Genomic DNA, 17,578 nt, shown 5'->3' with positions numbered 1-17,578 from the left:
TGTTGCTCATACAGCATCAATACCTTGCGTATGTGATAATCACAATGTGATATTCATTTATAGCTAATTCTATTGTAATGCTCGAACATAGTTCTTGAGCATGTGCTCACTCGTTCTTTCATTAAGCGGAATGGCACGGTGCTGATGCGGTCACCGTAGTTTCAGCGCCTACCGCGGATCAGCTTGATCTGCGCTGTGCTGTTGGGGGAAGTTTGTCATTTGTTGTATCATGCGCCAGGAATAAATTCAATTATTATGAGCACCTCGGCATCACATGCCACTGTAAGTATTATGTGTCAAATTACTGTTAGGGCATTATCGCCAGTCAATGCCCATCGCCAAAATTTTGCCATGGTGTTCCCCAGATGAAGAGTACAATTCTCTTACTACCACAGAGTACGAAAATGAAAGAGCCTCAGCGGCCAGGAGACACTGACAGTACCGAGCAGCTGCACTCTAATGTACTTTTTCTTATGAACTTGTAACGACACTTATAAACCCGAAGAAGTGCTTACGAAAGCAATTTCAAAATTGGTGTTCAATTCAGTGCCACCAAGCACGTCTCAGCAACTGATGGTATTTCGTGCCGCGGCAAGCGCTCAAATTAATCATGTATAGTGATTAGGGTTAATGATTACATAGCAAAATTTCTAGTTTTACGGTCCGTCATTTTCACCGTCAGGAACTAGCATAAGGATGTGCTCCTCCACAGCCAAATGTACTGGTTCGACTGCGACAACCGCTATTTCTTTTTGAGGGAGCATTCGGCTTCAAGGACGTATGCACTGTGTGGGTTACAAACCGATGCGGATGCTCTGAGGCCAGCATCGACGCAAGCTAATGAGTGGTGTCTTAAAAAGGGGAAGCCGCAGTATCTGTCGATACTCTTTTGCACTATCCGCTTGAAGGCGTGGCACTATTGTGCACTTTTCAATATTTGTCTGGTTTACCTTAAATTACAAAAACAGTTGTATTTAACAGCGCGAAAGCGTTATAAATGAGGAGTCAGGGTATCCCTGTAACATCACCGTTTGTTGTAGCTTGTGAACTCTGAGGAATGCAGTCATGTTCGGCTGATCTAACGTGTATGGTAGACAGTGGTACCTGTACAGTTATCGAGCACGATAAATGCGTCGTGTCGGGCAATGTTATAGTTTTTTTTTAGAGGAGAGATTTTAGCAGAGAAAATGTCTTCATTCTGAGAAGAACCAAGTCTGCCCATCTCTCGCCAGGAAATAAAAGTACAGGAAGTTTAGTAGCCAAGGCCACTGCAAATCGACTTTCTGATGGCCTGCCATAGAGACATGCACGAATTGCTAGATATTCGACGAACACAGTAACTAAATCAGTGGCATGCTCACCTTACACATACCTTTGGTGCTGGAACGTCACCCCGTGACTGATTTATTTGAAACTATCGTTTGCTACTCGATACTGAAGGTTGCGATGCCTTTCAGAAAAGTCGCACCTTGTTCTGGAACGCAAATTCATATCAGCCAAAGGCGGTACATAACTACTGGGTCTGGTCAGATTCCGATTGCGTTTTTACGTTATTGGCTGGCTGCTTTCGCTTATTGAATATTCTCAGAAGTCATCCTGGATGTCAACATTCAGCAAGACTGGGCTGCTGTTGTAGACCTACAAGAGCGCGCTCTCACCTACGCGACGGAAAGATTCGAAGTGTTAAGAGCCGTGAGATGATAAATAGTTTATTAGTGCGATTTATCACTCTCGCTTACCTTACTCGAGGTGTTTATACTGGTCAGTATACGCAGTGGAAGTTCTGAGTATGCTGTATCGTATTTACCCAGAAAATATAGGCCCAATTTCGTCGTATTGCTTTCGATATCACCCACTTCATTGCGGACCTTGTCACTGGCGCAATATTCATAGCAGAGAACAACGAATACGCCTCACTCGGCCATTTATTTCGACATCACAGTGCTGCAGTGTTTCACCAGATCGTGTTACAGTGTTTCACCACATCGTCGCAGCCTGATTAAAATACACACTCATGAGCAACTTGAGAATGACCTGATACAAACTTTCCGAAGACATTTGTTGTGCGCCTCAGAAAGCTGAATAACGTCAGAAATAGACAGTGGTTTATAGCCTACCACGTACAGTCGCGGACAGAATATTACGGACCATGAAATTTAAGAAAAAGCTGAATATCTCCGCAACCTCACAACGCAATCTGGTATTTGCATTTTGGACCTCGACTAGAATATGCTAAGAACGTTGTCGTGGGAAGTTTTACTGGTTACTGCTACAGGCTGCTCGGGAATTGAACGTTTTCGGAGATCCCGTGGTCCATTTTATTCTGTCCGCGACTGTACATATAAATAATTATCACGAATGCTATGAGCGACGTATTTTTTCATATATAGGCTTGATGAGTGCATGTTGTGAGGTTGAGGTTTACGTACCGGATCACTAGAAAACTGAATTTGTCCCCTTGGATCAATTATAGTAACGCAGAACACTCCTTCTTGGCTTGTGTTTTCAACAGGCTTCTACAAAAAAATGTGCAGATTCGTATCACTGCTCTGAAGTGACTCAATCGCCTAGTCTATCTAGCTCGAGGATGTCGTGGTACTCTTGGCGTGTTCGCAACACATTTATCGTCTACACACGGTGCTTGAAACGCTCAGCTCAGCTAACCTCTTGCTAAATCCAGTAATGTTTCACTTTGGTAGCTAAGTGTTACAATTTCGCAGGTAAACCGTGCAGGACAACGGCTTTCGGGATAACCCCGAAAATTAGGTTCAGCAATCGTTGCTTTTCCTGTTCCTCGTGCCAAGAAAGCAATACGACGCTTGCTCGGCCTGTGTGCATGCGGTCCCCGCTTCATTTCTTGTTGATCCCGAATCACCGAACCACTGAAAAAAAATGATGCGCTTTCGAACTGCACTGACGCGCATGAGGCAGCTCTCACCGAGTTAGCAGCAGCACTTCCATAAGTTACCCGCCCTTGTTCAACTCAATCAGGACGCTCACACCGAGGTACATAACCACGCAGGTATCATTGCTGGCACCGTCCTTGTCCTACAGAACCAGGACGTTGAATGTTTTGTTGCTCACACCAGCAATCGTCTTAGGCGCTAAAGCTAATTACGACAACTTTGAGAAAAAGCATCTTCTGGTTAGCTTGTCCCCGGGCACGCCGACAAGTTAGCGAGAAAGCATAATTTGTGGCTCCAATCGGCTATACTAATAGCTGTACGCCCATACACATGCAAACATATATATTACACATGCAAACATATATATATAATCAGAAAAGCTAAATGAATTAACAGCATATGTCTTCACGCATTTCGTCTGGTTGGCAATCTGTGCTCTTGCTGACCTGATGCCACATCATTCGAGAGAGTACGTATAATCGAACGAGTATCCTTATGTAGAGTGTTAACAATGTTTCTGCTGCGCATAGGTACGCGTAATGTTCAGGAATCTATGCATACTTGACTTCTTTTTTGGTGTAACACTGCTCAATGTACAAAATCTGTGACTGGCTTCTCAACAGGTGCTCAACCCATCGGGATGTGCTTCTTTACACTGAAGACCTCAGCTTTGGTGATTCTGCTAACCATGGAGGTCGCACTTGTTGCACCTAATCCTCAGGACTGTATTGCAAGGAATGACGACGGAAGTAAGTGACAATGAAAGGGGAAAAAAGAGTGGTTTACCCTAATGCAGCACAAATATAAAAAGAAACGTATGAATGTTTCTTTGAAACAAAGCTTCGCAGGGGAAGAAAAATTTGTCCTCTTTCTTGAAACAATTTCCTTTAAGCACCGAAGCTTCGTTTCTGAGACACCTATGTGGGTTCACTTTTGTAGCTTAGTGCCTGAGCTGGGTGGATTAAAATTTGTTTCCCTTTCAGGAAATTTTCTCCCCCTTTCGAGCTTCCATGGAACTTATTTGACAGAAAAGCTAGAAGTGTAAACTGTAATACCAAGAGAATGCATGTAAACATTGATAAATAGAACTTGCAAAGTGATGTTCTAATGGTGCAAACTAGAAAACACGGAGAAGAATACGCTAAAAGCTGCCAGCTTCAGATACCATGTAAACACGAAATATTTTTTTTTTCTGCAAGTAAAAAAATAATATGGAGACTAAAGGTCGCCATTTGAACTAAGTAGCTTTGCAGAGCATATGGTAGCAACGTCGTACCACCAGCTGGTTTGCTAATACCAGCCAAATAAAGCGTTCTTAAGCTGGTATCGTTTTTAGGGTAGACAGCGTACCGTGTAATTAGCCTCCCTGTATTCTGGGACGAATTGAAATGAACTCAGCAAAATATTATATATTAAACCTCGATGGATTCAATTTGATACAGAAGGTATGTATTGATTCAATTTAATGCAGAGTGCATCTAATTGTAACATAAATTTGTAAGTAAACGCACCAATATTCGTCTGTTTGCCAAACAATTGAGCGACGCCCTTCACCCGAAAGCATTCCGATATGCCTAATGCACGTGTTCACTTCTGTATCCTGCAGTATAAAGTGCATTCTCGGCTGGTACCACAATGTGACTATTTTATGTTAGCACTGGTGTACAGCTGCTCCCTGTTTACAATACAGTATTTAAGTTTCAATGGGAGGTTACCTTCTAGAAAAGACATTCTGTCATCAGGTGCGCTTAAAAATTCGCCTTGAAATGTGCATGTTCTTAGAAATATTCGATAGTGCTGCTGTTAGAATGAATTAAAGAAACTGTAATAAATTGCTTGTCACATAGCTGGTTCAATGGCTTTAAAGAACCATAACATTATTATTTATTGCTTACAATTTCTTTAATACATGCAAAAATGTAAAATTCATGTTCTGTGTGCACACTCAAGCATGTTTCTCATGAAATTTGTAAAGTCCATGGGCGCTACAGCGTAAATATATTCAAAATCTTTCTACTCCCGTTCTGCAATCAGCCCTCCACAGTTAGATCAAACATTTTCGGGCTAAGGCCTAGGAAATTAACTTTGTAGTTGTATCATGACAACATTCAAGATACTCGGGCAACAAGTTTTTGAGATACAGATGCAAGATACTACCGCAATTGCTGTATCGGACACAATATTTTTCATTTGTATCTTAAGATACTTGGACACACTTGCAAATTTCTTATTATAGATCTAGATAATGTAGCAGCAAACGTGTACGCACAAGAATGTTTGCTTGCGAATTTCTTAACTGCGATCAACCTTGCTTCATCTTAATGAAATTTCTGTTAAAGTATCTCAATTTTTTGCTTTTTTTGCTTGAAGTATAATATTTTCACTCCTAAATAACTTATTGGAGTTGCTTTTGCTGCTTAACCCGAAAGCTGATGATACGCTACGCTTTGAATGGTTTTCGCTTGTCTGTTTTGTAATCGATGGAAGTTACTGTTTTGCTTGCCGACGAGTGAGCACGTCGTCATCTAATTACAAGCACGTGAATAAGAATCCCCTTCACGATGACGCAGATACCGCGGTGGAGTTTTCCCTTGTCCGTTAACGTATTACGCATGACGCAATTCCAGATCCCAGAACACAGGTGTACAGCAGCAATAAGGCTGGCAGCGACATGTTTTTTTGTGGCGCATGCTGTATACAGAAAGCATATAAACCTGCAATGACTTCTTGTACTCTACATAGGTGCTGGTGTAAAGCGTCGTTAGCGATATATTCACTTCCGTGCAATCCATTTTCCATTTTTCGTCCACGAGAAAACTTGTGCAGCTCAAAAACATTCCCTGTAATATAGTAGAAAACACTGAGTTTGGTGCTTGCGAGCAATAATCACGTACACGAAGTGGTGCCTTATGCACAAGTGCCCCGCAAACAGTGACATCAAGGGCTTGGTTCACAACATCCAAATTTACATGCACTAGATCCTTCAAATAGTAGATGTGTGACAGCCACTAGATCCAAGTCAACCCCTTGCCGGAATTTTTCAGACTTCTTAACAAAGCACCACGCAAGGTAAACTTTTATAATGACACTATGGCGGCGAGTACTTACGCAGTCGCCATCTGTCGGGAGCGCCTCGCTTGCGTAGTATCAGGGATAATGCGGCGCGCTCCTCATATGTTTGGCTGTCGGCGTTCAATAGAAATACCACACGCGAGCCCTCGTTGACACTGCGGCGAGTGCTCTCGAAAGGACAAAAGATTTTTACTGTCAAAATAATAATCTTGGTCAAAGAGAAACCACAGAATGGTTTACAGACGCCATCTCTTTACTGAATACGCACAGGGAACGCCCACTGCGCGTGGTCGCCGCGATTGATTCGCCCGAGGCGGTTTCTTTCTTGAAAGGTGGGCAGTCACTGAAACCAAAGTATATGAAATATGTTCTTACAGTGGGCTGCCGGTGTAAACAAATAAAGCATAACAGAATGCAGCCTCAATGCAGTGATCACGCGGGTTCGCAGTGACCGACTGGCCGCGTGCATGCATGTCCGCGAACAATGTTTCGCCTTCGCTGCCAGTGCGCTTTCGCACCATGCCGTGAGCTTTCACACCATGCTGTGAGCTTTCGGTGACAACATATGAATGTTTGACAGTACACAAGCTAACTTTGTTGCCTGGACGCTGTCCAACCTATTCAAAGACAATTTCGTTGTAACTAGGGACTTTCTGCTAATCGGTGAACTTCGCAGCAACAATGTTGTTGCAGAAATCTTCCTCTCGGAAACGCTTGCTGCATACCTGAGGTGGAGTCGATGGCTGCACACCGATTCTAAGTTTCGCGATCCAAGCTTAACGCAACTTCTTGTCTTGCGGCCACGTGTGAAGACTGGCACCGGGCTCCGTAGCGTACTTGCTGCACTGCGGCACCGAGCAGTATAGCCTACCATCTTGCACTTCTTCAAAGGCAGCTACTGCGTGTAGTAGGGCCTTCAAGCATTGCCAACCTCACGCCCGAAGTGGAAAAAACCTCCCCACTTTATCAGAACCGCCGCACAGGTGTTGCTTTAAACTTTCGTTTTCATCTCGCTTCGGCGCTTCTGAAGCAGCCGATGCAGCCACGTGATCCCTCATACCACGTCACGCCGATGCCGGTGCCAGCTTTTGTAGTGGTGAAGCTCACCCCCAATAGCGGCCTCAGATTTCGCGCGAAAGACGCCGCACGCATTTGCATACGCACAACAACGGTGGGCACGAGCCTAAAACAATTACTAGAGGCAACCCTAGCGCTGAGATGGTTCAGCCATGTTGGGAATGATGAGAAGTACATGGAATTGTCTGGTCTTCGTAATTGTAGCTTGATATGTTCCTGCGACTTCGTTTACTCTGTTTTATCTGCCTTCATTTTCCTAAATTTTTGAGCAATCAATACTTTTTAGAGTACAGAGGGCTCTGTGAAAACACACATTGACTATTCATAGCCGCGGTTCAGCCTGTCCAGGTGGCCAAATCGAAACGCATCAAGATGTAATGACTTGCCCGCGAGAAATTCATAAGGGCGTTCTATGGCTCTTCTGGGTACATGCACCCATGGCGTAATGGTTTCGATATCACGTCTCCGTACTAGAAGTCTTGTGTTCGAATCGAGGCGATGGGCAATTTCCTTAGTGTTTCTTTAGTTATTTTATTACACAGAATTTCGAGGAAAACTACGAGTTTACGAAGTCACGAAGACGTTTGAAACCTGAATGACGAAGTTTAGGCAAATCTCAAGTACTTTCCGAAATCCCCATGCTCGCTGAGCTACCCCAATGGCAGCTCCCGTAGACACTAGCACCAGAGTTCCTTCTAGTAATTTTTGCATGAAACTCAATGAAGGCACCAACGCAACTAAAAAACAAAACGAAATAAAGAAAGCAAAAGGTCGGCATGCGCGCAGACTTTAGAGTGCTTGTTCTTGGCGAGCCGCCGCGAGCGCCGCCGCGTTAATTTGCTCTACCGATAGGGACGCGCAGACCATATCGTCTGCCCTCGCCGGATGTTTCTGGCGGAAAGACAAAAGAATGTCGCTGCCTTTGTTTTACTCAGGTGGCTTAGTGACACCATTAGCAGCTTCTGAAGCGGAATTCAGTTAACGTTTACAGTTTCGCACGGCCATGTTGCGATACAAGATCGAATATACGGACACTGATATACGTCTTGCCAGAGGTATCAAGATATAGATAAAAAACCCGAACAGTATATGTAAGACAGTATCTAAGATACATGTATCTTCGGTACTGCAAGGCACTGCGACCCCCACTTCGCCTTTCTGTCTCGCGGCGTCACATATGCTATATGTGAACACTGATTATGCATCGTTAGACCGAACGAAACAGCGGTATTTTTGATTGGACGTCTTTTTCTCCATTAGCCCTCTGCTATTGGTCAAATGTTTCTGGGAAACGCCTACTTTGCCTGTCTGTCAGGCGACGTCACACAAGACCGCGAAAACGCGCCGCGTCAATGTGACGTGTGCGCGTTAAAAATGCATTATATGCCGATAAAACTGCACTTTTTTCTGAATAGCCAGAGATCGCCTCGTTCCGAAAGCACGGTGATTGCTGGAGCCCTGGCTACTGATAGCTTCAGAGGAGTATGTATTTATTTGGGTGTTATGCATTTTTTTGCGTGCCAGTATAACGTTATCGAGCCCTTTGGGTACAACATCGCTCTGCCAACTCTTCTTTGGTGAGCATCCATTTTAACGGCAGTTCTAAACTTTCACGCCGTCACGATTTTTGGCTAGTCACCAGAAGCTAAGTAAGTCAAAGCGAACCAATTCCAGATATCGCCACCACCCTCCTTACCCACTTGTCGACTTTCATTGTGTTGGCTCGGCCTTTTTGAAACCCTCTGCACTTGAGCGTCCGTGTCAGCCAATTAGATAAGAAAAAAATGTGCAATATAGGTAATGCTATTCGCTTTTAGAATGAGCAAAAGTGACCTCCTATAAGCGAGGAGCGCGTTTGGTTGGGCTTCCCAGACAAGTCTGCTATGGCCGCATAACGTAAAAGTATTCCAATATGTTTTTATTCCACGCTCCTACCGTCGAATTTGCGTAACCGCTGAGACAAGCATCGGGCGGTCACCGGCAGAGTTGTCTGAACAAACCAATCAAATGCTCCCCTCGTTCATAGAAGGTCACTTTTGTTTGCTTGAAAAACGAATTACTTTTCCTGCATTATGCGGCTTCTCTCATCTAATTGGCTCACAAGACGCGAGGAGCATGCTCAAGTGGAGAGGGATTCGATGTGGCCGAACCACTGCACTGAATATCGAAAACCGCATGAAGAGGGTAGTGCCAGCGTCTGCGATTGGTCCGCCTTCTCTTACTTAGCTTGCAGTGGCTCGTCGAAAATCGCGGCGGCATGCAACGGAAGCTTAGGAATGACACGAAAATGGATCCTCAGCAAAGAACAGTTGGCAGAACGAGGTTGTAAACGTGCCGAAAGTTCTCGCAAACGTTACACGGCCGCGCAAAAAGCTTTATTACAGGCAAATAAACCCATGCTCTTCGGCAGGGGCGAGTAGCCAGTGCCGGAGTGATCGGCAGCCGGCATATTTTGTTCCTTACGGAACGGGGCAGTCTGCGGAGATTCAGAAGGAAATTGAGTTTTGTTTAACGCGTACGCGTCACTTGAACGCAGTGAGTTCTTGCGGTTTCGTTACGTCGCGTGAGAGGCACGTGAAATGGGTGCAGCCCGAAGGCTTTTGGCCAATAGCCGAGGGCTAGTGGCGAAAAGGCGTCGAATCAGAAATAAAAATTTTTCTTTGGTTCGGTCAAGTCACGCATAATCAGTGTGTACACGTCATATCAGATGGGGAGCTATCGTGCGTTTCGTGACGTCGCGTGACAGACAGGTGAAGTGGGTGTGGCCCAAAAAGTGTTGGCCAATCGCGGACGGCTGATTGCAGAATAGGAATAGAAAAGTTTGGAATAGTCTTACGTTATAGCGCCCCTGGTTACTGCCTGATGCTTATGTTGGTAGTCGCGTAAATTCGACGTTAAGAAATTAGAATAAAGGCGAATTTTAGCAGCTTTATTTTAAAGGACTCCACAATTTCTGGTTGGAATAACTATTAGAATAAGTAAAAATTGAGATCGCGCAGAAAAATCAAATTATAGATGTGGAGAAAATTTTTACGACACTGTAACGCTCCTTTTGGTATTGCAATTACGAGAATTTCTTCATTGCTGCGGAAAATTAACTAAGGACAACGGTTTTAAGCAGCTAAGCCTCAAAATATTTGACCAGCTTTTTTTTTTTGCTGTTTTCGATTACCCGGTTTCACCACAGAAGAAGTGTACGCAGGCAATTTAACTGTACATCACATTTCGACGAATGACGGTTGCGCTCCGTGCTGTCATTTGTTTTTAAGTGTTGCTTGTTTTTCTTAGAAAAAGTCCGCCAGCAAAAGAGTTAGACTCTACGCTCAGCGTTTTAACCATTCCGGCTTTCACACTGTCACTACGACTTGAAAATATTGTGCTTACATTTGTATGGAGGTTGCTAACATTAAGCATATAATAATGCTTTGGTAATGCAAGATTGCCAATTATTGAACACAAAAGCAGACATAACACAAAAGTGGGCTAATAATCAAATTTAAGATTAAATTTTTTGTATAGTATTACATTTCAAAAGAGTTTGCAAACTACTGCACAACCAGTACCGAAAAAATGAAACTCAAGTCCGTGGAAAGCTCCCGCAAACATCACGCACACTTAGTCAAAGCAGAATAAGCTGCAAAATTCATTTCTTTGCGCACATACTTAGAGCATGACAATGCAAGTTACTGCTCACACGTAATAACGACCGATAGAAAAAGAAATAAGCTCTGTAACAGGAGCAGCAAAAATTATGTGTAATTTAAATGATGTGCATCTCTGAAATTGCCACCTATGACACTTTATGTTGCATATAGTTTTCTAAACAAAGAAAGTGTTGTTTCACCTCTATTTAGTAGTTTATTGCGCTTTTACGTCGCGCTTGTGCGTGTTCCACATGGCGCAGAAACTGTTTTCCTTTTATCGCATGCTCTTAATTGGTGAGTTAGGCTGCTGAGCACGAGGTCGCGGGATCGAATCCCGGCCACGGCGGCCGCATTTCGATGGGGCGAAATGCGAAAACACCCGCGTACTTAGATTTAGGTGCACGTTGAAGAACCCCAGGTGGTCGAAATTTCCGGAGTCCCCCACTACGGCGTGCCTCATAATCAGAAAGTGGTTTTGGCACGTAAAACCCCATAATTTATTATTAGTTATTAATTGGTGACAGTGTTAGCAGGCTTTGTTTTTCCGCTCTGTGTGCCGTGCACAAATGTTCACTGCCAACAACGAGGTACTATCTGTAATAATAAACTCCGTAAGGCAACCTTTCGCTCTTGCGTAGCTCCGAGTACTGTATAAGTTAAGAACTTGTTCAAGTAAAACATACGAAGAAATCTAGTTTATGTGTGCGGTTTCTCATTGCCTCTAGACCACCGAAACCCTCTTTGGAAGCCCATGTGGCATATAATTATTGTAAAATAGGAGCACGACTATAACATAATGTTGTGTGCAGCCCGAACAAGGCATTGCCAATTCCGCAAGAAAGATTTGCCCCAAAGATTGCTACCTAGAGAGGCTGCTCTGTTCTTGTTTTTCTTGCAACTAGGTAGAGATATCACCAGTCAGTCATTTCTGAAACCATCTCAAATTTCTCTGCGCGCTAGAGAGTAAACCAAGAAAGAATTTAAGCGCTATCGGAAAAGCTTATGTTTCACTAGTTGAAAATGAAATAATTATTTATATGTCTACGAATGATGTTGTTATTTAGTTATTGTGGCTTGGAGCGACAACAAAACTGTACTCGTGATCTTTTTTATAGGAGATTGCATCTTTGCTGGCACACGTATTCAGAGGGGTGCCACTGTGAGCTGGCGAAAGCCCTGTGTTCAAGTTACGTGCTCAGGGGATGGATTAAGAACGACAGTTCTAGGGTAAGCAATCTTTGCTCGTTGCGCATATGTGCGCTGTTGTGTTAAATAACGTATAATGCAAGCATTATTTACTTATAGGCGTCACTCACTCTAGTTACGCACGTTACGCCTAGTTAGTAAAATTTATGCAATGACTCACACTGAACCGGACAGAAACGGCACTCTAACTTTCACAAAAGCGCAAAAGTAAGCAACTGTTCATACTCCCGATTTTCATTCTCGTAAATTTTCGAGTAGTACTGCCTTCGTCAACGGCCACCTAGGTCAGAAACGCCATCGCCGAGCTGCTCACTACGGTAGTGATTGCTGTCGCTCGCAATAGGATGGTCACTTATCTCCGCCGCTTAGGACGCCCACATAAGTTTTCTTTTTTACGGCGCCACATTAATTACGGTAAATAATCTCGAACAGCTGAACCCGCTAAGCATACTCAACTGATCGATAAGGGAAGCCACGTAGCTGGGGCATTAGGAATCTGAGTTGCCTGTATTAAGCGACCCACGTCGACCTACTTTGAAACGTTGACCTCAGGTGACTCGCATATAGTGTCGCGGGTGAACACTTACAAGCACATGGTTAAAAATTGTTAACAAACCTTGCGCGTAACTCCATACACATTTAACTTACATTCCCATCAGCCATACTCATCCTACAATATGAAATTGGGGACTTGGTGGCTTTTGTGATTCTCCCAGAACAGCTCGCTAAAACTTCTGCGCCACTCGCAAAGCACATAATAACGCATAGGAAAACGCACTTTCCAAAATTACTGCGTCTATGTTACTTACCCTCCGAAGTTCAAATACTGTCTACTGAGCGCGCATGACCTGCGCATTAGCTCAATGTAAACAAGGTAGCACGTTTAGTTCACCAAGGGCAGAAACAACCTCCTTGGTATTCATTACATTTAGACCTTAAAACTCGATTTTACTGCACTCACAGACGTAATCAGCAGAATGATAGCATAATGAAAATTTCAACATCGCAATCATATGGGCCGTATGTAATGGGTGTTTAATGTTAAACTGCGTTATCAAATTGCAAATTATACAGTAACCACACTGCTAAACGCCTCAAAATTCGCCTTCGAAAATACGCGAACAGTGTCCATCGGGAAAATTTCGGCAACTTGGTGGGCCACTGCCAAAGATGTCTTAATGTGAGTGAAAGGGGCAGATTTATTATGTTTCAATATTTCAAGGTGACCTTGGTCAACATGGCGTCGATTCCTCTTTGATATGAACTAGGGCTCGGGCGTCTTATGCCTGCCCGTCTCGAGCGGTAGTGCGGTGATTGCCATGCTCTTTTCTTCCCCCTTCTTGTCTTCCTGCTTTTTTTCCATTATATTTTTCCCTTGCACAATTGTGCGTCGTTATTGTATGTTCGTTTGAACTTAGCCCTTGGCCGGTGTACATTTTTCTGTGGCTCTTCTTATCCTCGAAATGCAAACGTTCTATGGGAAACTAGTTCTGCGGAAGCCCTTTGATTCAAGAAAGAACAAAAAAAAACGGCGCAAACAAGAGATCTATAATTATTTCTATTGGCCCTAATTATATCATACATATGAGCCCTTTGACCAGAAAACATTACAGGCACCTAATCGCCTAGTGTTCAAATAAGTTTTTCGCCGTGCGCACGGTAGGCAAGTGTACGCTGGGCGCCTTTCTTATGTTGTGCTCTACAGTAAACAAATAAAATAAAAAGAAACAAAATATGCAAGCAATGAAACAAATTAGTTTTGTTTACAAACGGAAGCCAATTGTTGTTTATTGACAACATAACTTTTCATTCTCAGATTCCGTTTTGTGTACAAATGCTTAAAAGCTGAAACGCTTGTGCAATTGGAGCTCAACACTGAACATTACAAACTCTCATATCCTGTCGCTTTCGACACATTAGACATTTCTCTATCGTGATAGAATAAGTTTGCATACTTCGACGAAATATACCCGGTAAAGTACCTGTACCTCGATGCTTCGAGCCGCATTGGTGTCGCAACGCACGAGCGAGCGAGCTGCGAAGATCCACTAACAGTAAAGAAAATCTATCCAACCTTAAAGTGGCCACCTAGTACCATGAGCTGACAACATTTTTAAACATATGCAACGATTAATGACTGCAGCTGCGTCAATGAATATTTTTTGTAAGCAACAAGCCGTCCCATGGCTTCAAGTTTTATATGCGCCCGGCGATCTGCCAGGTGTGACACCCAATGGACTAAATGTTTACCACAGATTACGCTGAACTTTATCATTCTTCTGAACGCGTATTAATTCGCTATTGTGCAGGTCTACCTCGCAGAAAGTAGGTAATTGTGGAAGAAGATTGCACAAATCTTTCAAGCTTTTGAAGAACCTAGATTTTACAGAGGCCGACACTTATTGGCGATAATTGAAATTCAGATACGCAGTCTACATATTGTACCATTAATTAAAAAAAACTATGCGATTCGTAATATGCTCTTATAAAGCTTCGGAACGTACTTATAAGTAATTTCGTGCAAAGGCTGTTTTCATTCCACAAGTTTCACACATTTATATTACCGTCAGCAACATATTCTCCCGTTTTTACGATATATAAACAATGTGCTTTGTTTCAATATCTCAGAGACCAGCCAAATCATAGAGGCGCCTCGCAAAGCACATGGAAGAAATGCACAAATACATGTTCTCTATCCCTCTTCTAATCGCATCATGTACGTATGCAGCTGCACTTTCGGTACTGACCATGAATATTATGAGTCCCTAAATTTCTAAATATAACATCCCTTGATCATTTTAAATACAGCGTAGTTTTGATAACTAGACGAACACTAAATCACACCAGCACGAACGCTAAGCTCCAACTGAGTGCTCGTGTTTGTGTTGCAGTTTTTGTGTTTAGTGTTCGCTGATGTCTCAAGAATAACTATCCCATCAATTGTTCCAGAGCAAGTCAACATTGGCAATTCTTTTGGGTCACTATGCACAGCTGAGAAACTAGGTGATTCATCTTACGTTTCCAAACGACCAATCGAAGGTTTGGTAACCTTAATTTGCGGGTGTTTAACCCTAACGGTTGAAAATTTCTTCTGTGCATAACCTGTACGTTCCTTACATTGGGTTTAACTTTAATTTCAATGTAGTATTTAGTTCATCCTGGAAACCGTAAACACTAACGTGCATATGCGAGTGCTTCTAGGCGCTCTACAGGAACCACTCTAAAATTAAAATAAAAAAAAGCTTCTAGACAACTGCGGTTACTCTTCCAAGAGGCTTTTAGTTTTGCTCTCCGCCCAAAGGCTAGGCAGTGGTCAAAATTTGTCCAAGTGAATACTTTGCGTAAATTTTCCACAATCATAATGAAAAATATTACTGTTGGCCGTAAAATAAAAGACGAAAAGAAGATATAAAAATAAAGCTAAGGCATAGTGACAACACTACCTTTTGGTATGCCCCTCCTGACAGATCACCGCATAGATTTTTTATATATCCAAAGATAAATACTGTTTCTGGGCACTTTTTCTAGTTAACCTTCGATTTGGTGGGGTTGACACTTTTTTAATGATGTCTAATAATTTAGCGTCGTTGCATCATTCTAGCAGTTTGATACATTCACTGCCTTTATAAATAGCAAGCTTCGTGATCAAATGCAGGTGCCCATATAGAGGTGGACAAAACCCACACCCCGGAGCACCTGGACCGGCTGCAATAGCCCAACACTACCCTTTCTGTTGCAATAGTTGCGAGCAAGTACAATAGCTGGATATCACTTGTGCTGAAGCCAGTTTTAACCAGTTCAAGTGCCCTGATCTCCGAATATGGCGGAAGTATTATCTATGTTAGTGTAGCAGGAGTAATAAGAGGTCAGCGGGATCGGGTGTTATGAATAAAATAAGTTTTTCATTCCACGATCAGTGTTCCCTTCCTATTACTGGCGTACACCTAAACCTTACATTGCTAATGCAGTTTGTTTTTTAGTATTTAATGATACCACGTATGTTTGCCCCATTCTTTACGATTTAATGTGTGAAGTGTGTGGGCGTAATTGTAGTTGTGCATCAGTCCCGTGACCTAACAAAATTTTAGAAGGCGTTTATAGTGATATAGGGGAGCACATTGACTCATCAGAAATAGGTCACGGCCAAATATTTAAAATTCCATTGCGCGATGTGAGCGCTGCCCAGCAAAACACATCTATACTTTCCTGTCTCACTGAAACTTGCCCTACTGCGTCGGGCAAGGCGGGGTGCGTTCCTTCTTGACGCTCACTATTGACTGGCTGATGCGATGAGCTTTTGAAAAAGGCATAGCGGCTGTCGTAGACGTTCAAATGGAGGCCCGCCATATATTTTTGTTCACCTGGGGTAGATTACTCTCAGGCAACAGCTATGATGGGGATGTCCTTTCTGGTGATAAGTATGGTAGCAGACAACAGCAACCGCCTTGTCGTACGAGAGAATTTCATACCCTGGGTAGAAGTAGCGGCCAGGCTGCATTCATATACCAAGTACAATATTTCCTGTGATAGATGATCACATGAAGATGGTCTGTAGTCAACGTCAGATGGTCTGCAATACTGATGCCTACACCGTTGGAAGTACATAGAGAAAAGATCCTTCGGTACATGCTAGCCATGGCCGCGATAAATGTCTGCACATAAAATGTCAAGGGCGATCATGCTACCTGAGACAAAATTTCGCAACTAGAAACATCTTTTCTATTTTTGTATATCTTCATATTCGATACGGACTAGCCACGCCGGCATTAATACCTGCATTTAGCATTTCGCATGGTTAAGAAGGGCATAAGCCGGAAGGGCTCCACAGCCACTGTAGTCCTCCATAAAGAAAGCAACAAAATCCCAATAAAGAAAGGAATCAGGCAGGGAGATACAATCGCTCCAATGCTATTCACAGCGTGTTTACAAAAGGTATTCAGAGACCTGTATTGGGAAGAATTGAGGATAAGAGTTAATGGAGCATACCTTAGTAACTTGCAATTCGCTGATGATATTGCCTTGCTTAGTAACTCAGGAGACCAAGTGCAATGCATGCTCACTGATCTCGAGAGGCAAAGCAGAAGGGCGGGTCTAAAAATTAATCTGCAGAAAACTAAAGCAATTTATAACAGTCTCGGTAGAGAACAGCCGTTTACGATAGGTAGCGAGACACTGGAAATGGTAAGGGAATACATCTACTTAGGACAGGTAGTGAACGCGGATCCGGATCATGAGACTGGAATAATCAGAAGAATAATAATGGGCTGGGGTGCGTTGGGCAGGCATTCTCAGGTCATGAACAGCAGGTTGCCATTATCCCTCAAGAGAAAAATGTATAACAGTATTGTGTCTTACCAGTACTCGCGTACGGGGCAGAAACCTGGAGGCTTACGAAAAGGGTTCTACTTAAATGGAGGACAACATAACTAGCCATGGAAAGAATGATGGCTGTAACGTTAAGGGATAAGAAAAGAGCAGATTGGATGAGGGAACAAACCAGAGTTAATGACACCTTAGTTGAAATCAAGAAAACGAAATGGCCATGGGCAGGACATGAAATGAGGAGGGAAGATAACGAATGGTCATTAAGGGTTACGGACTGGATTCCAAGGGAAGGGAAGCGTAGCAGGGGGCGGCAGAAAGTTAGGTGGCCCCATGAGATTAAAAAGTTTG

At 43.2% G+C, this 17,578-nt stretch overlaps 1 long non-coding RNA gene across 1 annotated transcript; it reads left to right on the top strand.

The window, feature by feature from the left end:
• The first annotated feature begins 3,533 nt into the window (after positions 1–3,533).
• LOC129386767 (uncharacterized) lies at positions 3,534–15,818 on the top strand. The gene is made up of 3 exons (XR_008614071.1): positions 3,534–3,655; positions 11,815–11,926; positions 15,561–15,818. It is a non-coding gene; the product is annotated as an uncharacterized lncRNA (long non-coding RNA).
• Positions 15,819–17,578: the final 1,760 nt, after the last annotated feature.

The sequence above is a fragment of the Dermacentor andersoni genome, chromosome 8, assembly GCF_023375885.2.
Source record: "Dermacentor andersoni chromosome 8, qqDerAnde1_hic_scaffold, whole genome shotgun sequence".
Taxonomy (NCBI): domain Eukaryota; kingdom Metazoa; phylum Arthropoda; class Arachnida; order Ixodida; family Ixodidae; genus Dermacentor; species Dermacentor andersoni.
This window is presented reverse-complemented; position numbering and strand designations above follow the sequence as displayed.